The following is a 23,747-nucleotide window of genomic DNA, read 5'->3' on the forward strand; positions in this document are numbered from 1 at the left end:
GTCTAGTTTTGAAAAATGTATAGGTTTGCTAGCTTTCCCTAGGTGCCAGCAGAGCTAGGGTTCAAAAACTACAGCTAGACACTTTGCCAAAAAAGGGTCATTTTTCAGTGTGAAATTGTGGTGTGTCCACGTTACATTTTGTGCCATTTCATGTCACAGGTACTTGGCCTACCCACGCAAGTGAGGTACCATTTTTCTCTGATGACTTTTGGGAATGTGGGGTGAGTGGAAATTTGTGGATCCACGCAGATTTCAGAACTTTCCACCACAGAAATGTGAGGAAAATTTATTTTTTTGGACAATTTTTTTGGTTTGCAAGGGAATCTGGGTAACAGAACCTGGAGGGAGGAAATCAACTCACCCCATCCTGGATTTCCCTGGGTGTCTAGTTTTCAAAAATGGATAGGTTTGCTAGGTTTTCCTAGATGTCAGCAGAGCTAGGGTTCAAAAACTACAGCTAGGCACTTTGCCAAAAAGGGTCATTTTTCAGTGTGAAATTGTGGTGTGTCCACGTTGCATTTTGCGACATTTCATGTCACGGGTATGTGGCCTACCCACGCAAGTGAGGTACCATTGTTCTCGGAAGACTTTGTGGAATGCGGGGTGAGTGGAAATTTGTGGATCCACGCAGATTCCAGAACTTTCCACCACAGAAATGTGAGGAAAATGTGGGTTTTTTGACTAATTTTTTTGGTTTGCACAGGATTCTGGGTAACAGTACATGGAGGAAGGCAGCCAAGACACCCTATCATGGATTCCCCTGGTTGTCTAGTTTTAAAAAATGTATAGGTTTGCTAGCTTTCCCTAGGTGCCAGCAGAGCTAGGGTTCAAAAACTACAGCTAGGCACTTTGCCAAAAAGAGGGTCATTTTTCACTGTGAAATTGTGGTGTGTGCACGTTGCATTTTGAGCTGTTTCATGTCGCGGGCACGTGGCCTACCCATGCAAGTGAGGTATAATTTTTCTCGGAAGACTTTGGGGAACGCGGGGTGAGTGGAAATTTGTGGATCCACGCAGATTCCAGAACTTTCCACCACAGAAATGTGAGGGAAATGTTTTTTTTTTACAATTTTGGTTTGCAAGGGATTCTGGGTAACAGAACCTGGAGGGAGGCAGTCAAGTCACCCCATCCTGGATTCCCCTGCGTGTCTAGTTTTCAAAAATGTTTAGGGTTGCTATGTTTCCCTGGGCGCCAGCAAAGCTAGGGTTCAAAAACTACAGCTAGGCACTTTGCAAAAAGAGGGTCATTTTTCACTGTGAAATTGTGGTGTGTCCACATTGCATTTTGCGCCGTTTCATCTCGCGGGCACTACTCCTACCTACGCAAGTGAGGTACCATTTTTCTCAGAAGACTTTGGGGAAAGCGGGGTGAGTGGACATTGGTGGATCAATGCGGATTCCAGAACTTTCCACCACAGTAATGTGAGGAAAATGTGGGTTTTTTGACTATTTTTTTGGTTTGCACGGGATTCTGGGTAACAGTACATGGAGGAAGGCAGTCAAGACACCCTATCATGGATTCCCCTGGTTGTCTAGTTTTCAAAAATGTATAGGTTTGCTAGCTTTCCCTAGTTGCCAGCAGAGCTAGGGTTCAAAAACTACAGCTAGGCACTTTGCCAAAAAAGGGTCATTTTTCAGTGTGAAATTGTGGTGTGTCCACGTTGAATTTTGCGCCATTTCATGTCACGGGTACTTGGCCTACACACGCAAGTGAGGTACCATTTTTCTCTGATGACTTTTGGGAATGTGGGGGGAGTGGAAATTTGTGGATCCACGCAGATTTCAGAACTTTCCACCACAGAAATGTGAGGAAAAATTATTTTTTTGTACAATTTTTTGGGTTTGCAAGGGAATCTGGGTGACAGAACCTGGAGGGAGGAAATCAACTCACCCCATCCTACATTCCCCTGGGTGTCTATTTTAAAAAATGTATAGGTTTGCTAGGTTTCCCTAGGTGCCAGAAGAACTAGGGTTCAAAAACGACAGCTAGGCACTTTGCCAAAAAAGGGTCATTTTTCACAGTGAAATTGTGGTGTGTCACATTGCATTTTGCGCCGTTTGGTGTCACGGGCACTAGGCCTACCCACGCAAGTGAGGTACCATTTTTCTCGGAAGACTTTGGGGAATGAGGGGTGAGTGGAATTTTGTGGATCCACCCAGATTCCAGAACTTTCCACCACAGAAATGTGAAGAAAATGTGGGTTTTTTTGACAATTTTGGTTTGCAAGGGATTCTGGGTAACAGAACCTGGAGGGAGGCTGTCAAGTCACCCCATTCTGGATTCCCCTGGATGTCTAGTTTTCAAAAATGTATAGGTTTGCTAGGTTTCCCTAGTTGCCAGCAGAGCTAGGGTTCAAAAACTACAGCTAGGCACTTTGCCAAAAAAGGGTCATTGTTCAGTGTGAAATTGTGGTGTGTCCACGTTGCATTTTGCGCCATTTCATGTCACGGGTACTTGGCCTACCCACGCAAGTGAGGTACCATTTTTCTCTGATGACTTTTGGGAATGTGGGGTGAGTGGAAATTTGTGGATCCACGCAGATTCCAGAACTTTGCACCACAGAAATGTAAGGAAAATGTGTTTTTTTGACAATTTTATAGGTTTGCAAGGGACTCTGGGTAACAGAACCTGGAGGGAGGCAGTCAAGTCAACCCATCCTGGATTCCCCTGGATGTCTAGTTTTCAAAAATGTATAGGGTTGCTATGTTTCCCTGGGTGCCAGCAGAGCTAGGGTTCAAAAACTACAGCTAGGCACTACGCAAAAAGAGAGTCATTTTTCACTGTGAAATTGTGGTGTGTCCACGTTGCATTTTGCGCCGTTTCATCTCGCGGGCAGTAGGCCTACCTACGCAAGTGAGGTACCATTTTTCTCAGAAGACTTTGGGGAAAGCGGGGTGAGTGGACATTGGTGGATCAATGCAGATTCCAGAACTTTCCACCACAGAAATGTGAGGAAAATCTGTTTTTTTTGACTATTTTTTTGGTTTGCATGGGATTCTGGGTAACAGTACATGGAGGAAGGCAGTCAAGACACCCTATCATGGATTCCCCTGGTTGTCTAGTTTTCAAAAATGTATAGGTTTGCTAGCTTTCCCTAGTTGCCAGCAGAGCTAGGGTTCAAAAACTACAGCTAGGCACTTTGCCAAAAAAGGGTCATTTTTCAGTGTGAAATTGTGGTGTGTCCACGTTGCATTTTGCGCCATTTCATGTCACGGGTACTTGGCCTACCCACGCAAGTGAGGTACCATTTTTCTCTGATGACTTTGGGGAACGCGGGGTGAGTGGAAATTTGTGGATCCACGCAGATTCCAGAACTTTTCACCACAGAAATGTAAGGAAAATGTGTTTTTTTGACAATTTTATAGGTTTGCAAGGGACTCTGGGTAACAGAACCTGGAGGGAGGCAGTCAAGTCAACCCATCCTGGATTCCCCTGGATGTCTAGTTTTCAAAAATGTATAGGGTTGCTATGTTTCCCTGGGTGCCAGCAGAGCTAGGGTTCAAAAACTACAGCTAGGCACTTTGCAAAAAGAGAGTCATTTTTCACTGTGAAATTGTGGTGTGTCCACGTTGCATTTTGCGCCGTTTCATCTCGCGGGCAGTAGGCCTACCTACGCAAGTGAGGTACCATTTTTCTCAGAAGACTTTGGGGAAAGCGGGGTGAGTGGACATTGGTGGATCAATGCAGATTCCAGAACTTTCCACCACAGAAATGTGAGGAAAATACTTTTTTTTTACAATTTTGGTTTGCAAGGGATTCTGGGTAACAGAACCTGGAGAGAGGCAGTCAAGTCACCCCATCCTGGATTCCCCTGGATGTCTAGTTTTCAAAAATGTATAGGTTTGTTAGGTTTCCCTAGTTGCCAGCAGAGCTAGGGTTCAAAAACTACAGCTAGGCACTTTGCCAAAAAAGGGTAATTTTTCAGTGTGAAATTGTGGTGTGTCCACGTTGCATTTTGCGCCATTTCATGTCACGGGTACTTGGCCTACCCACGCAAGTGAGGTACCATTTTTCTCTGATGACTTTTGGGAATGTTGGGTGAGTGGAAATTTGTGGATCCACGCAGATTTCAGAACTTTCCACCACAGAAATGTGAGGAAAATTTATTTTTTTGTACAATTTTTTGGGTTTGCAAGGGAATCTGGGTGACAGAACCTGGAGGGAGGAAATCAACTCACCGCATCCCAGATTCCCCTGGGTGTCTAGTTTTCAAAAATGTATAGGTTTGCTAGGTTTCCCTAGGTGCCAGCAGAGCTAGGGTTGAAAAACTACAGCTAGGCACTTTGCCAAAAAAGGGTCATTTTTCACTGTGAAATTGTGGTGTGTCCACATTGCATTTTGTGCCGTTTCGTGTCGCGGGCACTGGAACTACCCACGCAAGTGAGGTACCATTTTTCTCGGAAGACTTTGGGGAATGCGGGGTGAGTGGAAATTTGTGGATCCGCCCAGATTCCAGAACTTTCCACCACAGAAATGTGAGGAAAATTAATTTTTTTGTACAATTTTTTTGGTTTGCAAGGGAATCTGGGTGACAGAACCTGGAGGGAGGAAATCAACTCACCCCATCCTACATTCCCCTGGGTGTCTAGTTTTCAAAAATGTATAGGTTTGCTAGGTTTCCCTAGGTGCCAGAAGAACTAGGGTTCAAAAACGACAGCTAGGCACTCTGCCAAAAAAGGGTCATTTTTCACAGTGAAATTGTGGTGTGTCACATTGCATTTTGCGCCGTTTCGTGTCACGGGCACTAGGCCTACCCACGCAAGTGAGGTACCATTTTTCTCGGAAGACTTTGGGGAATGAGGGGTGAGTGGAATTTTGTGGATCCACCCAGATTCCAGAACTTTCCACCACAGAAATGTGAAGAAAATGTGGGTTTTTTTGACAATTTTGGTTTGCAAGGGATTCTGGGTAACAGAACCTGGAGGGAGGCTGTCAAGTCACCCCATCCTGGATTCCCCTGGATGTCTAGTTTTCAAAAATGTATAGGTTTGCTAGGTTTCCCTAGTTGCCAGCAGAGCTAGGGTTCAAAAACTACAGCTAGGCACTTTGCCAAAAAAGGGTCATTTTTCAGTGTGAAATTGTGGTGTGTCCATGTTGCATTTTGCGCCATTTCATGTCACGGGTACTTGGCCTACCCACGCAAGTGAGGTACCATTTTTCTCTGATGACTTTTGTGAATGTGGGGTGAGTGGAAATTTGTGGATCCACGCAGATTCCAGAACTTTGCACCACAGAAATGTAAGGAAAATGTGTTTTTTGACAATTTTATAGGTTTGCAAGGGACTCTGGGTAACAGAACCTGGAGGGAGGCAGTCAAGTCAACCCATCCTGGATTCCCCTGGATGGCTAGTTTTCAAAAATGTATAGGGTTGCTATGTTTCCCTGGGTGCCAGCAGAGCTAGGGTTCAAAAACTACAGCTAGGCACTTTGCAAAAAGAGAGTCATTTTTCACTGTGAAATTGTGGTGTGTCCACGTTGCATTTTGCGCCGTTTCATCTCGCGGGCAGTAGGCCTACCTATGCAAGTGAGGTACCATTTTTCTCAGAAGACTTTGGGGAAAGCGGGGTGAGTGGACATTGGTGGATCAATGCAGATTCCAGAACTTTCCACCACAGAAATGTGAGGAAAATGTGTTTTTTTTGACTATTTTTTTGGTTTGCACGGGATTCTGGGTAACAGTACATGGAGGAAGGCAGTCAAGACACCCTATCATGGATTCCCCTGGTTGTCTAGTTTTCAAAAATGTATAGGTTTGCTAGCTTTCCCTAGTTGCCAGCAGAGCTAGGGTTCAAAAACTACAGCTAGGCACTTTGCCAAAAAAGGGTCATTTTTCAGTGTGAAATTGTGGTGTGTCCACGTTGAATTTTGCGCCACTTCATGTCACGGGTACTTGGCCTACACACGCAAGTGAGGTACCATTTTTCTCTGATGACTTTTGGGAATGTGGGGTGAGTGGAAATTTGTGGATCCACGCAGATTTCAGAACTTTCCACCACAGAAATGTGAGGAAAAATTATTTTTTTGTACAATTTTTTGGGTTTGCAAGGGAATCTGGGTGACAGAACCTGGAGGGAGGAAATCAACTCACCCCATCCTAGATTCCCCTGGGTGTCTAGTTTTAAAAAATGTATAGGTTTGCTAGGTTTCCCTAGGTGCCAGCAGAGCTAGGGTTCAAAAACTACAGCTAGGCACTTTGCCAAAAAAGGGTCATTTTTCACTGTGAAATTGTGGTGTGTCCACATTGCATTTTGTGCCGTTTCATGTCGCGGGCACGTGTCCTACCCATGCAAGTGAGGTATAATTTTTCTCGGAAGACATTGGGGAATGCGGGGTGAGTGGAAATTTGTGGATCCACGCAGATTCCAGAACTTTCCACCACAGAAATGTGAGGAAAATAATTTTTTTTACAATTTTGGTTTGCAAGGGATTCTGGGTAACAGAACCTGGAGAGAGGCAGTCAAGTCACCCCATCCTATATTCCCCTGGATGTCTAGTTTTCAAAAATGTATAGGTTTGCTAGGTTTCCCTAGTTGCCAGCAGAGCTAGGGTTCAAAAACTACAGCTAGGCACTTTGCCAAAAAAGGGTAATTTTTCAGTGTGAAATTGTGGTGTGTCCACGTTGCATTTTGCGCCATTTAATGTCACGGGTACTTAGCCTACCCACGCAAGTGAGGTACCATTTTTCTCTGATGACTTTTGGGAATGTGGGGTGAGTGGAAATTTGTGGATCCACGCAGATTTCAGAACTTTCCACCACAGAAATGTGAGGAAAATTTATTTTTTTGTACAATTTTTTGGGTTTGCAAGGGAATCTGGGTGACAGAACCTGGAGGGAGGAAATCAACTCACCCCATCCTAGATTCCCCTGGGTGTCTAGTTTTCAAAAATGTATAGGTTTGCTAGGTTTCCCTAGGTGCCAGCAGAGCTAGGGTTGAAAAACTACAGCTAGGCACTTTGCCAAAAAAGGGTCATTTTTCACTGTGAAATTGTGGTGTGTCCACATTGCATTTTGCGCCGTTTCGTGTCGCGGGCACTGGAACTACCCACGCAAGTGAGGTACCATTTTTCTCGGAAGACTTTGGGGAATGCGGGGTGAGTGGAAATTTGTGGATCCGCCCAGATTCCAGAACTTTCCACCACAGAAATGTGAAGAAAATGTGGGTTTTTTTTTACAATTTTGGTTTGCAAGGGATTCTGGGTAACAGAACCTGGAGGGAGGCAGTCAAGTTACCCCATCCTGGATTCCCCTGCATGTCTAGTTTTCAAAAATGTATAGGTTTGCTAGGTTTCCCTTGTTGCCAGCAGAGCTAGGGTTCAAAAACTACAGCTAGGCACTTTGCCAAAAAAGGGTCATTTTTCAGTGTGGAATTGTGGTGTGTCCACGTTGCATTTTGCGCCATTTCAAGTCACGGGTACTTGGCATACCCACGCAAGTGAGGTACCATTTTTCTCTGATGACTTTTGGGAACGTGGGGTGAGTGGAAATTTGTGGATCCACGCAGATTCCAGAACTTTGCACCACAGAAATGTAAGGAAAATGTGTTTTTTTTGACAATTTTGGTTTGCAAGGGATTCTGGGTAACAGAACCTGGAGGGAGGCAGTCAAGTCACCCCATCCTGGATTCCCCTGCGTGTCTAGTTTTCAAAAATGTTTAGGGTTGCTATGTTTCCCTTGGTGCCAGCAGAGCTAGGGTTCAAAAACTACAGCTAGGCACTTTGCAAAAAGAGGGTCATTTTTCACTGTGAAATTGTGGTGTGTCCACATTGCATTTTGCGCCGTTTCATCTCGCGGGCACTACTCCTACCTACGCAAGTGAGGTATCATTTTTCTCAGAAGACTTTGGGGAAAGCGGGGTGAGCGGACATTGGTGGATCCACGCAGATTCCAGAACTTTCCACCACAGAAATGTGAGGAAAATATGTTTTTTAAGACTATTTTTTTGGTTTGCACGGGATTCTGGGTAACAGTACATAGAGGAAGGCAGTCAAGACACCCTATCATGGATTCCCCTTGTTGTCTAGTTTTCAAAAATGTATAGGTTTGCTAGCTTTCCCTAGGTGCCAGCAGAGCTAGGGTTCAAAAACGACAGCTAGGCACTTTGCCAAAAAAGGGTCATTTTTCACTGTGAAATTGTGGTGTGTGCACGTTGCATTTTGAGCCGTTTCATGTCGCGGGCACGTGTCCTACCCATGCAAGTGAGGTATAATTTTTCTCGGAAGACTTTGGGGAACGTGGGGTGAGTAGAAATGTGTGGATCCACGCAGATTCCAGAACTTTCCACCACAGAAATGTGAGGAAAATGGGGTTTTTTTACAATTTTGGTTTGCAAGGGATTCTGGGTAACAGAACCTGGAGGGAGGCAGTCAAGTCACCCCATCCTGGATTCCCCTGGATGTCTAGTTTTCAAAAATGTATAGGTTTGCTAGGTTTCCCTAGTTGCCAGCAGAGCTAGGGTTCAAAAACTACAGCTAGGCACTTTGCCAAAAAAGGGTCATTTTTCAGTGTGAAATTGTGGTGTGTCCACGTTGCATTTTGTGCCATTTCATGTCACGCGTACTTGGCCTACCCACGCAAGTGAGGTACCATTTTTCTCTGATGACTTTTGGGAATGTTGGGTGAGTGGAAATTTGTGGATCCACACAGATTTCAGAACTTTCCACCACAGAAATGTGAGGAAAATTTATTTTTTTGTACAATTTTTTGGGTTTGCAAGGGAATCTGGGTGACAGAACCTGGAGGGAGGAAATCAACTCACCCCATCCCAGATTCCCCTGGGTGTCTAGTTTTCAAAAATGTATAGGTTTCCTAGGTTTCCCTAGGTGCCAGCAGAGCTAGGGTTGAAAAACTACAGCTAGGCACTTTGCCAAAAAAGGGTCATTTTTCACTGTGAAATTGTGGTGTGTCCACATTGCATTTTGTGCCGTTTCGTGTCGCGGGCACTGGAACTACCCACGCAAGTGAGGTACCATTTTTCTCGGAAGACTTTGGGGAATGCGGGGTGAGTGGAAATTTGTGGATCCGCCCAGATTCCAGAACTTTCCACCACAGAAATGTGAGGAAAATTAATTTTTTTGTACAATTTTTTTGGTTTGCAAGGGAATCTGGGTGACAGAACCTGGAGGGAGGAAATCAACTCACCCCATCCTACATTCCCCTGGGTGTCTAGTTTTCAAAAATGTATAGGTTTGCTAGGTTTCCCTAGGTGCCAGAAGAACTAGGGTTCAAAAACGACAGCTAGGCACTTTGCCAAAAAAGGGTCATTTTTCACAGTGAAATTGTGGTGTGTCACATGGCATTTTGCGCCGTTTCATGTCACGGGCACTAGGCCTACCCACGCAAGTGAGGTAACATTTTTCTCGGAAGACTTTGGGGAATGAGGGGTGAGTGGAATTTTGTGGATCCACCCAGATTCCAGAACTTTCCACCACAGAAATGTGAAGAAAATGTGGGTTTTTTTGACAATTTTGGTTTGCAAGGGATTCTGGGTAACAGAACCTGGAGGGAGGCTGTCAAGTCACCCCATCCTGGATTCCCCTGGATGTCTAGTTTTCAAAAATGTATAGGTTTGCTAGGTTTCCCTAGTTGCCATCAGAGCTAGGGTTCAAAAACTACAGCTAGGCACTTTGCCAAAAAAGGGTCATTTTTCAGTGTGAAATTGTGGTGTGTCCATGTTGCATTTTGCGCCATTTCATGTCACGGGTACTTGGCCTACCCACGCAAGTGAGGTACCATTTTTCTCTGATGACTTTTGGGAATGTGGGGTGAGTGGAAATTTGTGGATCCACGCAGATTCCAGAACTTTCCACCACAGAAATGTGAGGAAAATACTTTTTTTTTACAATTTTGGTTTGCAAGGGATTCTGGGTAACAGAACCTGGAGAGAGGCAGTCAAGTCACCCCATCCTGGATTCCCCTGGATGTCTAGTTTTCAAAAATGTATAGGTTTGTTAGGTTTCCCTAGTTGCCAGCAGAGCTAGGGTTCAAAAACTACAGCTAGGCACTTTGCCAAAAAAGGGTAATTTTTCAGTGTGAAATTGTGGTGTGTCCACGTTGCATTTTGCGCCATTTCGTGTCACGGGTACTTGGCCTACCCACGCAAGTGAGGTACCATTTTTCTCTGATGACTTTTGGGAATGTTGGGTGAGTGGAAATTTGTGGATCCACGCAGATTTCAGAACTTTCCACCACAGAAATGTGAGGCAAATTTTTTTTTTGGTACAATTTTTTGGGTTTGCAAGGGAATCTGGGTGACAGAACCTAGAGGGAGGAAATTAACTCACCCCATCCCAGATTCCCCTGGGTGTCTAGTTTTCAAAAATGTATAGGTTTGCTAGGTTTCCCTAGGTGCCAGCAGAGCTAGGGTTGAAAAACTACAGCTAGGCACTTTGCCAAAAAAGGGTCATTTTTCACTGTGAAATTGTGGTGTGTCACCATTGCATTTTGTGCCGTTTCATGTCGCGGGCACGTGTCCTACCCATGCAAGTGAGGTATAATTTTTCTCGGAAGACATTGGGGAATGCGGGGTGAGTGGAAATTTGTGGATCCACGCAGATTCCAGAACTTTCCACCACAGAAATGTGAGGAAAATACTTTTTTTTTACAATTTTGGTTTGCAAGGGATTCTGGGTAACAGAACCTGGAGAGAGGCAGTCAAGTCACCCCATCCTGTATTCCCCTGGATGTCTAGTTTTCAAAAATGTATAGGTTTGCTAGGTTTCCCTAGTTGCCAGCAGAGCTAGGGTTCAAAAACTACAGCTAGGCATTTTGCCAAAAAAGGGTAATTTTCAGTGTGAAATTGTGGTGTGTCCACGTTGCATTTTGCGCCATTTAATGTCATGGGTACTTAGCCTACCCACGCAAGTGAGGTACCATTTTTCTCTGATGACTTTTGGGAATGTGGGGTGAGTGGAAATTTGTGGATCCACGCAGATTTCAGAACTTTCCACCACAGAAATGTGAGGAAAATTTATTTTTTTGTACAATTTTTTGGGTTTGCAAGGGAATCTGGGTGACAGAACCTGGAGGGAGGAAATCAACTCACCCCATCCTAGATTACCCTGGGTGTCTAGTTTTAAAAAATGTATAGGTTTGCTAGGTTTCCCTAGGTGCCAGCAGAGCTAGGGTTCAAAAACTACAGCTAGGCACTTTGCCAAAAAAGGGTCATTTTTCACTGTGAAATTGTGGTGTGTCCACATTGCATTTTGTGCCGTTTCATGTCGCGGGCACGTGTCCTACCCATGCAAGTGAGGTATAATTTTTCTCGGAAGACATTGGGGAATGCGGGGTGAGTGGAAATTTGTGGATCCACGCAGATTCCAGAACTTTCCACCACAGAAATGTGAGGAAAATACTTTTTTTTTACAATTTTGGTTTGCAAGGGATTCTGGGTAACAGAACCTGGAGAGAGGCAGTCAAGTCACCCCATCCTGTATTCCCCTGGATGTCTAGTTTTCAAAAATGTATAGGTTTGCTAGGTTTCCCTAGTTGCCAGCAGAGCTAGGGTTCAAAAACTACAGCTAGGCACTTTGCCAAAAAAGGGTCATTTTTCAGTGTGAAATTGTGGTGTGTCCATGTTGCATTTTGCGCCATTTCATGTCACGGGTACTTGGCCTACCCACGCAAGTGAGGTACCATTTTTCTCTGATGACTTTTGGGAATGTGGGGTGAGTGGAAATTTGTGGATCCACGCAGATTCCAGAACTTTGCACCACAGAAATGTAAGGAAAATGTGTTTTTTGACAATTTTATAGGTTTGCAAGGGACTCTGGGTAACAGAACCTGGAGGGAGGCAGTCAAGTCAACCCATCCTGGATTCCCCTGGATGTCTAGTTTTCAAAAATGTATAGGGTTGCTATGTTTCCCTGGGTGCCAGCAGAGCTAGGGTTCAAAAACTACAGCTAGGCACTTTGCAAAAAGAGAGTCATTTTTCACTGTGAAATTGTGGTGTGTCCACGTTGCATTTTGCGCCGTTTCATCTCGCGGGCAGTAGGCCTACCTACGCAAGTGAGGTACCATTTTTCTCAGAAGACTTTGGGGAAAGCGGGGTGAGTGGACATTGGTGGATCAATGCAGATTCCAGAACTTTCCACCACAGAAATGTGAGGAAAATCTGTTTTTTTTGACTATTTTTTTGGTTTGCACGGGATTCTGGGTAACAGTACATGGAGGAAGGCAGTCAAGACACCCTATCATGGATTCCCCTGGTTGTCTAGTTTTCAAAAATGTATAGGTTTGCTAGCTTTCCCTAGTTGCCAGCAGAGCTAGGGTTCAAAAACTACAGCTAGGCACTTTGCCAAAAAAGGGTCATTTTTCAGTGTGAAATTGTGGTGTGTCCACGTTGCATTTTGCGCCATTTCATGTCACGGGTACTTGGCCTACCCACGCAAGTGAGGTACCATTTTTCTCTGATGACTTTGGGGAACGCGGGGTGAGTGGAAATTTGTGGATCCACGCAGATTCCAGAACTTTGCACCAAAGAAATGTAAGGAAAATGTGTTTTTTTGACAATTTTATAGGTTTGCAAGGGACTCTGGGTAACAGAACCTGGAGGGAGGCAGTCAAGTCAACCCATCCTGGATTCCCCTGGATGTCTAGTTTTCAAAAATGTATAGGGTTGCTATGTTTCCCTGGGTGCCAGCAGAGCTAGGGTTCAAAAACTACAGCTAGGCACTTTGCAAAAAGAGAGTCATTTTTCACTGTGAAATTGTGGTGTGTCCACGTTGCATTTTGCGCCGTTTCATCTCGCGGGCAGTAGGCCTACCTACGCAAGTGAGGTACCATTTTTCTCAGAAGACTTTGGGGAAAGCGGGGTGAGTGGACATTGGTGGATCAATGCAGATTCCAGAACTTTCCACCACAGAAATGTGAGGAAAATACTTTTTTTTTACAATTTTGGTTTGCAAGGGATTCTGGGTAACAGAACCTGGAGAGAGGCAGTCAAGTCACCCCATCCTGGATTCCCCTGGATGTCTAGTTTTCAAAAATGTATAGGTTTGTTAGGTTTCCCTAGTTGCCAGCAGAGCTAGGGTTCAAAAACTACAGCTAGGCACTTTGCCAAAAAAGGGTAATTTTTCAGTGTGAAATTGTGGTGTGTCCACGTTGCATTTTGCGCCATTTCATGTCACGGGTACTTGGCCTACCCACGCAAGTGAGGTACCATTTTTCTCTGATGACTTTTGGGAATGTTGGGTGAGTGGAAATTTGTGGATCCACGCAGATTTCAGAACTTTCCACCACAGAAATGTGAGGAAAATTTATTTTTTTGTACAATTTTTTGGGTTTGCAAGGGAATCTGGGTGACAGAACCTGGAGGGAGGAAATCAACTCACCCCATCCCAGATTCCCCTGGGTGTCTAGTTTTCAAAAATGTATAGGTTTGCTAGGTTTCCCTAGGTGCCAGCAGAGCTAGGGTTGAAAAACTACAGCTAGGCACTTTGCCAAAAAAGGGTCATTTTTCACTGTGAAATTGTGGTGTGTCACCATTGCATTTTGTGCCGTTTCATGTCGCGGGCACGTGTCCTACCCATGCAAGTGAGGTATAATTTTTCTCGGAAGACATTGGGGAATGCGGGGTGAGTGGAAATTTGTGGATCCACGCAGATTCCAGAACTTTCCACCACAGAAATGTGAGGAAAATACTTTTTTTTTACAATTTTGGTTTGCAAGGGATTCTGGGTAACAGAACCTGGAGAGAGGCAGTCAAGTCACCCCATCCTGTATTCCCCTGGATGTCTAGTTTTCAAAAATGTATAGGTTTGCTAGGTTTCCCTAGTTGCCAGCAGAGCTAGGGTTCAAAAACTACAGCTAGGCATTTTGCCAAAAAAGGGTAATTTTCAGTGTGAAATTGTGGTGTGTCCACGTTGCATTTTGCGCCATTTAATGTCATGGGTACTTAGCCTACCCACGCAAGTGAGGTACCATTTTTCTCTGATGACTTTTGGGAATGTGGGGTGAGTGGAAATTTGTGGATCCACGCAGATTTCAGAACTTTCCACCACAGAAATGTGAGGAAAATTTATTTTTTTGTACAATTTTTTGGGTTTGCAAGGGAATCTGGGTGACAGAACCTGGAGGGAGGAAATCAACTCACCCCATCCTAGATTACCCTGGGTGTCTAGTTTTAAAAAATGTATAGGTTTGCTAGGTTTCCCTAGGTGCCAGCAGAGCTAGGGTTCAAAAACTACAGCTAGGCACTTTGCCAAAAAAGGGTCATTTTTCACTGTGAAATTGTGGTGTGTCCACATTGCATTTTGTGCCGTTTCATGTCGCGGGCACGTGTCCTACCCATGCAAGTGAGGTATAATTTTTCTCGGAAGACATTGGGGAATGCGGGGTGAGTGGAAATTTGTGGATCCACGCAGATTCCAGAACTTTCCACCACAGAAATGTGAGGAAAATACTTTTTTTTTACAATTTTGGTTTGCAAGGGATTCTGGGTAACAGAACCTGGAGAGAGGCAGTCAAGTCACCCCATCCTGTATTCCCCTGGATGTCTAGTTTTCAAAAATGTATAGGTTTGCTAGGTTTCCCTAGTTGCCAGCAGAGCTAGGGTTCAAAAACTACAGCTAGGCACTTTGCCAAAAAAGGGTCATTTTTCAGTGTGAAATTGTGGTGTGTCCATGTTGCATTTTGCGCCATTTCATGTCACGGGTACTTGGCCTACCCACGCAAGTGAGGTACCATTTTTCTCTGATGACTTTTGGGAATGTGGGGTGAGTGGAAATTTGTGGATCCACGCAGATTCCAGAACTTTGCACCACAGAAATGTAAGGAAAATGTGTTTTTTGACAATTTTATAGGTTTGCAAGGGACTCTGGGTAACAGAACCTGGAGGGAGGCAGTCAAGTCAACCCATCCTGGATTCCCCTGGATGTCTAGTTTTCAAAAATGTATAGGGTTGCTATGTTTCCCTGGGTGCCAGCAGAGCTAGGGTTCAAAAACTACAGCTAGGCACTTTGCAAAAAGAGAGTCATTTTTCACTGTGAAATTGTGGTGTGTCCACGTTGCATTTTGCGCCGTTTCATCTCGCGGGCAGTAGGCCTACCTACGCAAGTGAGGTACCATTTTTCTCAGAAGACTTTGGGGAAAGCGGGGTGAGTGGACATTGGTGGATCAATGCAGATTCCAGAACTTTCCACCACAGAAATGTGAGGAAAATCTGTTTTTTTTGACTATTTTTTTGGTTTGCACGGGATTCTGGGTAACAGTACATGGAGGAAGGCAGTCAAGACACCCTATCATGGATTCCCCTGGTTGTCTAGTTTTCAAAAATGTATAGGTTTGCTAGCTTTCCCTAGTTGCCAGCAGAGCTAGGGTTCAAAAACTACAGCTAGGCACTTTGCCAAAAAAGGGTCATTTTTCAGTGTGAAATTGTGGTGTGTCCACGTTGCATTTTGCGCCATTTCATGTCACGGGTACTTGGCCTACCCACGCAAGTGAGGTACCATTTTTCTCTGATGACTTTGGGGAACGCGGGGTGAGTGGAAATTTGTGGATCCACGCAGATTCCAGAACTTTGCACCAAAGAAATGTAAGGAAAATGTGTTTTTTTGACAATTTTATAGGTTTGCAAGGGACTCTGGGTAACAGAACCTGGAGGGAGGCAGTCAAGTCAACCCATCCTGGATTCCCCTGGATGTCTAGTTTTCAAAAATGTATAGGGTTGCTATGTTTCCCTGGGTGCCAGCAGAGCTAGGGTTCAAAAACTACAGCTAGGCACTTTGCAAAAAGAGAGTCATTTTTCACTGTGAAATTGTGGTGTGTCCACGTTGCATTTTGCGCCGTTTCATCTCGCGGGCAGTAGGCCTACCTACGCAAGTGAGGTACCATTTTTCTCAGAAGACTTTGGGGAAAGCGGGGTGAGTGGACATTGGTGGATCAATGCAGATTCCAGAACTTTCCACCACAGAAATGTGAGGAAAATACTTTTTTTTTACAATTTTGGTTTGCAAGGGATTCTGGGTAACAGAACCTGGAGAGAGGCAGTCAAGTCACCCCATCCTGGATTCCCCTGGATGTCTAGTTTTCAAAAATGTATAGGTTTGTTAGGTTTCCCTAGTTGCCAGCAGAGCTAGGGTTCAAAAACTACAGCTAGGCACTTTGCCAAAAAAGGGTAATTTTTCAGTGTGAAATTGTGGTGTGTCCACGTTGCATTTTGCGCCATTTCATGTCACGGGTACTTGGCCTACCCACGCAAGTGAGGTACCATTTTTCTCTGATGACTTTTGGGAATGTTGGGTGAGTGGAAATTTGTGGATCCACGCAGATTTCAGAACTTTCCACCACAGAAATGTGAGGAAAATTTATTTTTTTGTACAATTTTTTGGGTTTGCAAGGGAATCTGGGTGACAGAACCTGGAGGGAGGAAATCAACTCACCCCATCCCAGATTCCCCTGGGTGTCTAGTTTTCAAAAATGTATAGGTTTGCTAGGTTTCCCTAGGTGCCAGCAGAGCTAGGGTTGAAAAACTACAGCTAGGCACTTTGCCAAAAAAGGGTCATTTTTCACTGTGAAATTGTGGTGTGTCCACATTGCATTTTGTGCCGTTTCGTGTCGCGGGCACTGGAACTACCCACGCAAGTGAGGTACCATTTTTCTCGGAAGACTTTGGGGAATGCGGGGTGAGTGGAAATTTGTGGATCCGCCCAGATTCCAGAACTTTCCACCACAGAAATGTGAGGAAAATTAATTTTTTTGTACAATTTTTTTGGTTTGCAAGGGAATCTGGGTGACAGAACCTGGAGGGAGGAAATCAACTCACCCCATCCTAGATTCCCCTGGGTGTCTAGTTTTCAAAAATGTATAGGTTTGCTAGGTTTCCCTAGGTGCCAGAAGAACTAGGGTTCAAAAACGACAGCTAGGCACTCTGCCAAAAAAGGGTCATTTTTCACAGTGAAATTGTGGTGTGTCACATTGCATTTTGCGCCGTTTCGTGTCACGGGCACTAGGCCTACCCACGCAAGTGAGGTACCATTTTTCTCGGAAGACTTTGGGGAATGAGGGGTGAGTGGAATTTTGTGGATCCACCCAGATTCCAGAACTTTCCACCACAGAAATGTGAAGAAAATGTGGGTTTTTTTGACAATTTTGGTTTGCAAGGGATTCTGGGTAACAGAACCTGGAGGGGAGGCTGTCAAGTCACCCCATCCTGGATTCCCCTGGATGTCTAGTTTTCAAAAATGTATAGGTTTGCTAGGTTTCCCTAGTTGCCAGCAGAGCTAGGGTTCAAAAACTACAGCTAGGCACTTTGCCAAAAAAGGGTCATTTTTCAGTGTGAAATTGTGGTGTGTCCATGTTGCATTTGCGCCATTTCATGTCACGGGTACTTGGCCTACCCACGCAAGTGAGGTACCATTTTTCTCTGATGACTTTTGTGAATGTGGGGTGAGTGGAAATTTGTGGATCCACGCAGATTCCAGAACTTTGCACCACAGAAATGTAAGGAAAATGTGTTTTTTGACAATTTTATAGGTTTGCAAGGGACTCTGGGTAACAGAACCTGGAGGGAGGCAGTCAAGTCAACCCATCCTGGATTCCCCTGGATGGCTAGTTTTCAAAAATGTATAGGGTTGCTATGTTTCCCTGGGTGCCAGCAGAGCTAGGGTTCAAAAACTACAGCTAGGCACTTTGCAAAAAGAGAGTCATTTTTCACTGTGAAATTGTGGTGTGTCCACGTTGCATTTTGCGCCGTTTCATCTCGCGGGCAGTAGGCCTACCTATGCAAGTGAGGTACCATTTTTCTCAGAAGACTTTGGGGAAAGCGGGGTGAGTGGACATTGGTGGATCAATGCAGATTCCAGAACTTTCCACCACAGAAATGTGAGGAAAATGTGTTTTTTTTGACTATTTTTTTGGTTTGCACGGGATTCTGGGTAACAGTACATGGAGGAAGGCAGTCAAGACACCCTATCATGGATTCCCCTGGTTGTCTAGTTTTCAAAAATGTATAGGTTTGCTAGCTTTCCCTAGTTGCCAGCAGAGCTAGGGTTCAAAAACTACAGCTAGGCACTTTGCCAAAAAAGGGTCATTTTTCAGTGTGAAATTGTGGTGTGTCCACGTTGAATTTTGCGCCACTTCATGTCACGGGTACTTGGCCTACACACGCAAGTGAGGTACCATTTTTCTCTGATGACTTTTGGGAATGTGGGGTGAGTGGAAATTTGTGGATCCACGCAGATTTCAGAACTTTCCACCACAGAAATGTGAGGAAAAATTATTTTTTTGTACAATTTTTGGGTTTGCAAGGGAATCTGGGTGACAGAACCTGGAGGGAGGAAATCAACTCACCCCATCCTAGATTCCCCTGGGTGTCTAGTTTTAAAAAATGTATAGGTTTGCTAGGTTTCCCTAGGTGCCAGCAGAGCTAGGGTTCAAAACTACAGCTAGGCACTTTGCCAAAAAAGGGTCATTTTTCACTGTGAAATTGTGGTGTGTCCACATTGCATTTTGTGCCGTTTCATGTCGCGGGCACGTGTCCTACCCATGCAAGTGAGGTATAATTTTTCTCGGAAGACATTGGGGAATGCGGGGTGAGTGGAAATTTGTGGATCCACGCAGATTCCAGAACTTTCCACCACAGAAATGTGAGGAAAATAATTTTTTTTACAATTTTGGTTTGCAAGGGATTCTGGGTAACAGAACCTGGAGAGAGGCAGTCAAGTCACCCCATCCTATATTCCCCTGGATGTCTAGTTTTCAAAAATGTATAGGTTTGCTAGGTTTCCCTAGTTGCCAGCAGAGCTAGGGTTCAAAAACTACAGCTAGGCACTTTGCCAAAAAAGGGTAATTTTTCAGTGTGAAATTGTGGTGTGTCCACGTTGCATTTTGCGCCATTTAATGTCACGGGTACTTAGCCTACCCACGCAAGTGAGGTACCATTTTTCTCTGATGACTTTTGGGAATGTGGGGTGAGTGGAAATTTGTGGATCCACGCAGATTTCAGAACTTTCCACCACAGAAATGTGAGGAAAATTTATTTTTTTGTACAATTTTTTGGGTTTGCAAGGGAATCTGGGTGACAGAACCTGGAGGGAGGAAATCAACTCACCCCATCCTAGATTCCCCTGGGTGTCTAGTTTTCAAAAATGTATAGGTTTGCTAGGTTTCCCTAGGTGCCAGCAGAGCTAGGGTTGAAAAACTACAGCTAGGCACTTTGCCAAAAAAGGGTCATTTTTCACTGTGAAATTGTGGTGTGTCCACATTGCATTTTGCGCCGTTTCGTGTCGCGGGCACTGGAACTACCCACGCAAGTGAGGTACCATTTTTCTCGGAAGACTTTGGGGAATGCGGGGTGAGTGGAAATTTGTGGATCCGCCCAGATTCCAGAACTTTCCACCACAGAAATGTGAAGAAAATGTGGGTTTTTTTTTACAATTTTGGTTTGCAAGGGATTCTGGGTAACAGAACCTGGAGGGAGGCAGTCAAGTTACCCCATCCTGGATTCCCCTGCATGTCTAGTTTTCAAAAATGTATAGGTTTGCTAGGTTTCCCTTGTTGCCAGCAGAGCTAGGGTTCAAAAACTACAGCTAGGCACTTTGCCAAAAAAGGGTCATTTTTCAGTGTGGAATTGTGGTGTGTCCACGTTGCATTTTGCGCCATTTCAAGTCACGGGTACTTGGCATACCCACGCAAGTGAGGTACCATTTTTCTCTGATGACTTTTGGGAACGTGGGGTGAGTGGAAATTTGTGGATCCACGCAGATTCCAGAACTTTGCACCACAGAAATGTAAGGAAAATGTGTTTTTTTTGACAATTTTGGTTTGCAAGGGATTCTGGGTAACAGAACCTGGAGGGAGGCAGTCAAGTCACCCCATCCTGGATTCCCCTGCGTGTCTAGTTTTCAAAAATGTTTAGGGTTGCTATGTTTCCCTTGGTGCCAGCAGAGCTAGGGTTCAAAAACTACAGCTAGGCACTTTGCAAAAAGAGGGTCATTTTTCACTGTGAAATTGTGGTGTGTCCACATTGCATTTTGCGCCGTTTCATCTCGCGGGCACTACTCCTACCTACGCAAGTGAGGTATCATTTTTCTCAGAAGACTTTGGGGAAAGCGGGGTGAGCGGACATTGGTGGATCCACGCAGATTCCAGAACTTTCCACCACAGAAATGTGAGGAAAATATGTTTTTTAAGACTATTTTTTTGGTTTGCACGGGATTCTGGGTAACAGTACATAGAGGAAGGCAGTCAAGACACCCTATCATGGATTCCCCTTGTTGTCTAGTTTTCAAAAATGTATAGGTTTGCTAGCTTTCCCTAGGTGCCAGCAGAGCTAGGGTTCAAAAACGACAGCTAGGCACTTTGCCAAAAAAGGGTCATTTTTCACTGTGAAATTGTGGTGTGTGCACGTTGCATTTTGAGCCGTTTCATGTCGCGGGCACGTGTCCTACCCATGCAAGTGAGGTATAATTTTTCTCGGAAGACTTTGGGGAACGTGGGGTGAGTAGAAATGTGTGGATCCACGCAGATTCCAGAACTTTCCACCACAGAAATGTGAGGAAAATGGTTTTTTTTTACAATTTTGGTTTGCAAGGGATTCTGGGTAACAGAACCTGGAGGGAGGCAGTCAAGTCACCCCATCCTGGATTCCCCTGGATGTCTAGTTTTCAAAAATGTATAGGTTTGCTAGGTTTCCTTAGTTGCCAGCAGAGCTAGGGTTCAAAAACTACAGCTAGGCACTTTGCCAAAAAAGGGTCATTTTTCAGTGTGAAATTGTGGTGTGTCCACGTTGCATTTTGTGCCATTTCATGTCACGGGTACTTGGCCTACCCACGCAAGTGAGGTACCATTTTTCTCTGATGACTTTTGGGAATGTTGGGTGAGTGGAAATTTGTGGATCCACACAGATTTCAGAACTTTCCACCACAGAAATGTGAGGAAAATTTATTTTTTTGTACAAATATTTGGGTTTGCAAGGGAATCTGGGTGACAGAACCTGGAGGGAGGAAATCAACTCACCCCATCCCAGATTCCCCTGGGTGTCTAGTTTTCAAAAATGTATAGGTTTGCTAGGTTTCCCTAGGTGCCAGCAGAGCTAGGGTTGAAAAACTACAGCTAGGCACTTTGCCCAAAAAGGGTCATTTTTCACTGTGAAATTGTGGTGTGTCCACATTGCATTTTGTGCCGTTTCGTGTCGCGGGCACTGGAACTACCCACGCAAGTGAGGTACCATTTTTCTCGGAAGACTTTGGGGAATGCGGGGTGAGTGGAAATTTGTGGATCCGCCCAGATTCCAGAACTTTCCACCACAGAAATGTGAGGAAAATTAATTTTTTTGTACAATTTTTTTGGTTTGCAAGGGAATCTGGGTGACAGAACCTGGAGGGAGGAAATCAACTCACCCCATCCTACATTCCCCTGGGTGTCTAGTTTTCAAAAATGTATAGGTTTGCTAGGTTTCCCTAGGTGCCAGAAGAACTAGGGTTCAAAAACGACAGCTAGGCACTTTGCCAAAAAAGGGTCATTTTTCACAGTGAAATTGTGGTGTGTCACATGGCATTTTGCGCCGTTTCATGTCACGGGCACTAGGCCTACCCACGCAAGTGAGGTACCATTTTTCTCGGAAGACTTTGGGGAATGAGGGGTGAGTGGAATTTTGTGGATCCACCCAGATTCCAGAACTTTCCACCACAGAAATGTGAAGAAAATGTGGGTTTTTTTGACAATTTTGGTTTGCAAGGGATTCTGGGTAACAGAACCTGGAGGGAGGCTGTCAAGTCACCCCATCCTGGATTCCCCTGGATGTCTAGTTTTCAAAAATGTATAGGTTTGCTAGGTTTCCCTAGTTGCCATCAGAGCTAGGGTTCAAAAACTACAGCTAGGCACTTTGCCAAAAAAGGGTCATTTTTCAGTGTGAAATTGTGGTGTGTCCATGTTGCATTTTGCGCCATTTCATGTCACGGGTACTTGGCCTACCCACGCAAGTGAGGTACCATTTTTCTCTGATGACTTTTGGGAATGTGGGGTGAGTGGAAATTTGTGGATCCACGCAGATTCCAGAACTTTCCACCACAGAAATGTGAGGAAAATACTTTTTTTTTACAATTTTGGTTTGCAAGGGATTCTGGGTAACAGAACCTGGAGAGAGGCAGTCAAGTCACCCCATCCTGGATTCCCCTGGATGTCTAGTTTTCAAAAATGTATAGGTTTGTTAGGTTTCCCTAGTTGCCAGCAGAGCTAGGGTTCAAAAACTACAGCTAGGCACTTTGCCAAAAAAGGGTAATTTTTCAGTGTGAAATTGTGGTGTGTCCACGTTGCATTTTGCGCCATTTCGTGTCACGGGTACTTGGCCTACCCACGCAAGTGAGGTACCATTTTTCTCTGATGACTTTTGGGAATGTTGGGTGAGTGGAAATTTGTGGATCCACGCAGATTTCAGAACTTTCCACCACAGAAATGTGAGGCAAATTTTTTTTTTGGTACAATTTTTTGGGTTTGCAAGGGAATCTGGGTGACAGAACCTAGAGGGAGGAAATTAACTCACCCCATCCCAGATTCCCCTGGGTGTCTAGTTTTCAAAAATGTATAGGTTTGCTAGATTTCCCTAGGTGCCAGCAGAGCTAGGGTTGAAAAACTACAGCTAGGCACTTTGCCAAAAAAGGGTCATTTTTCACTGTGAAATTGTGGTCTGTCACCATTGCATTTTGTGCCGTTTCATGTCGCGGGCACGTGTCCTACCCATGCAAGTGAGGTATAATTTTTCTCGGAAGACATTGGGGAATGCGGGGTGAGTGGAAATTTGTGGATCCACGCAGATTCCAGAACTTTCCACCACAGAAATGTGAGGAAAATACTTTTTTTTTACAATTTTGGTTTGCAAGGGATTCTGGGTAACAGAACCTGGAGAGAGGCAGTCAAGTCACCCCATCCTGTATTCCCCTGGATGTCTAGTTTTCAAAAATGTATAGGTTTGCTAGGTTTCCCTAGTTGCCAGCAGAGCTAGGGTTCAAAAACTACAGCTAGGCACTTTGCCAAAAAAGGGTAATTTTCAGTGTGAAATTGTGGTGTGTCCACGTTGCATTTTGCGCCATTTAATGTCATGGGTACTTAGCCTACCCACGCAAGTGAGGTACCATTTTTCTCTGATGACTTTTGGGAATGTGGGGTGAGTGGAAATTTGTGGATCCACGCAGATTTCAGAACTTTCCACCACAGAAATGTGAGGAAAATTTATTTTTTTGTACAATTTTTTGGGTTTGCAAGGGAATCTGGGTGACAGAACCTGGAGGGAGGAAATCAACTCACCCCATCCTAGATTACCCTGGGTGTCTAGTTTTAAAAAATGTATAGGTTTGCTAGGTTTCCCTAGGTGCCAGCAGAGCTAGGGTTCAAAAACTACAGCTAGGCACTTTGCCAAAAAAGGGTCATTTTTCACTGTGAAATTGTGGTGTGTCCACATTGCATTTTGTGCCGTTTCATGTCGCGGGCACGTGTCCTACCCATGCAAGTGAGGTATAATTTTTCTCGGAAGACATTGGGGAATGCGGGGTGAGTGGAAATTTGTGGATCCACGCAGATTCCAGAACTTTCCACCACAGAAATGTGAGGAAAATACTTTTTTTTTACAATTTTGGTTTGCAAGGGATTCTGGGTAACAGAACCTGGAGAGAGGCAGTCAAGTCACCCCATCCTGTATTCCCCTGGATGTCTAGTTTTCAAAAATGTATAGGTTTGCTAGGTTTCCCTAGTTGCCAGCAGAGCTAGGGTTCAAAAACTACAGCTAGGCACTTTGCCAAAAAAGGGTAATTTTCAG

Source organism: Triturus cristatus, chromosome 1_1 (assembly GCF_964204655.1).
Source record: "Triturus cristatus chromosome 1_1, aTriCri1.1, whole genome shotgun sequence".
Lineage (NCBI taxonomy): Eukaryota > Metazoa > Chordata > Amphibia > Caudata > Salamandridae > Triturus > Triturus cristatus.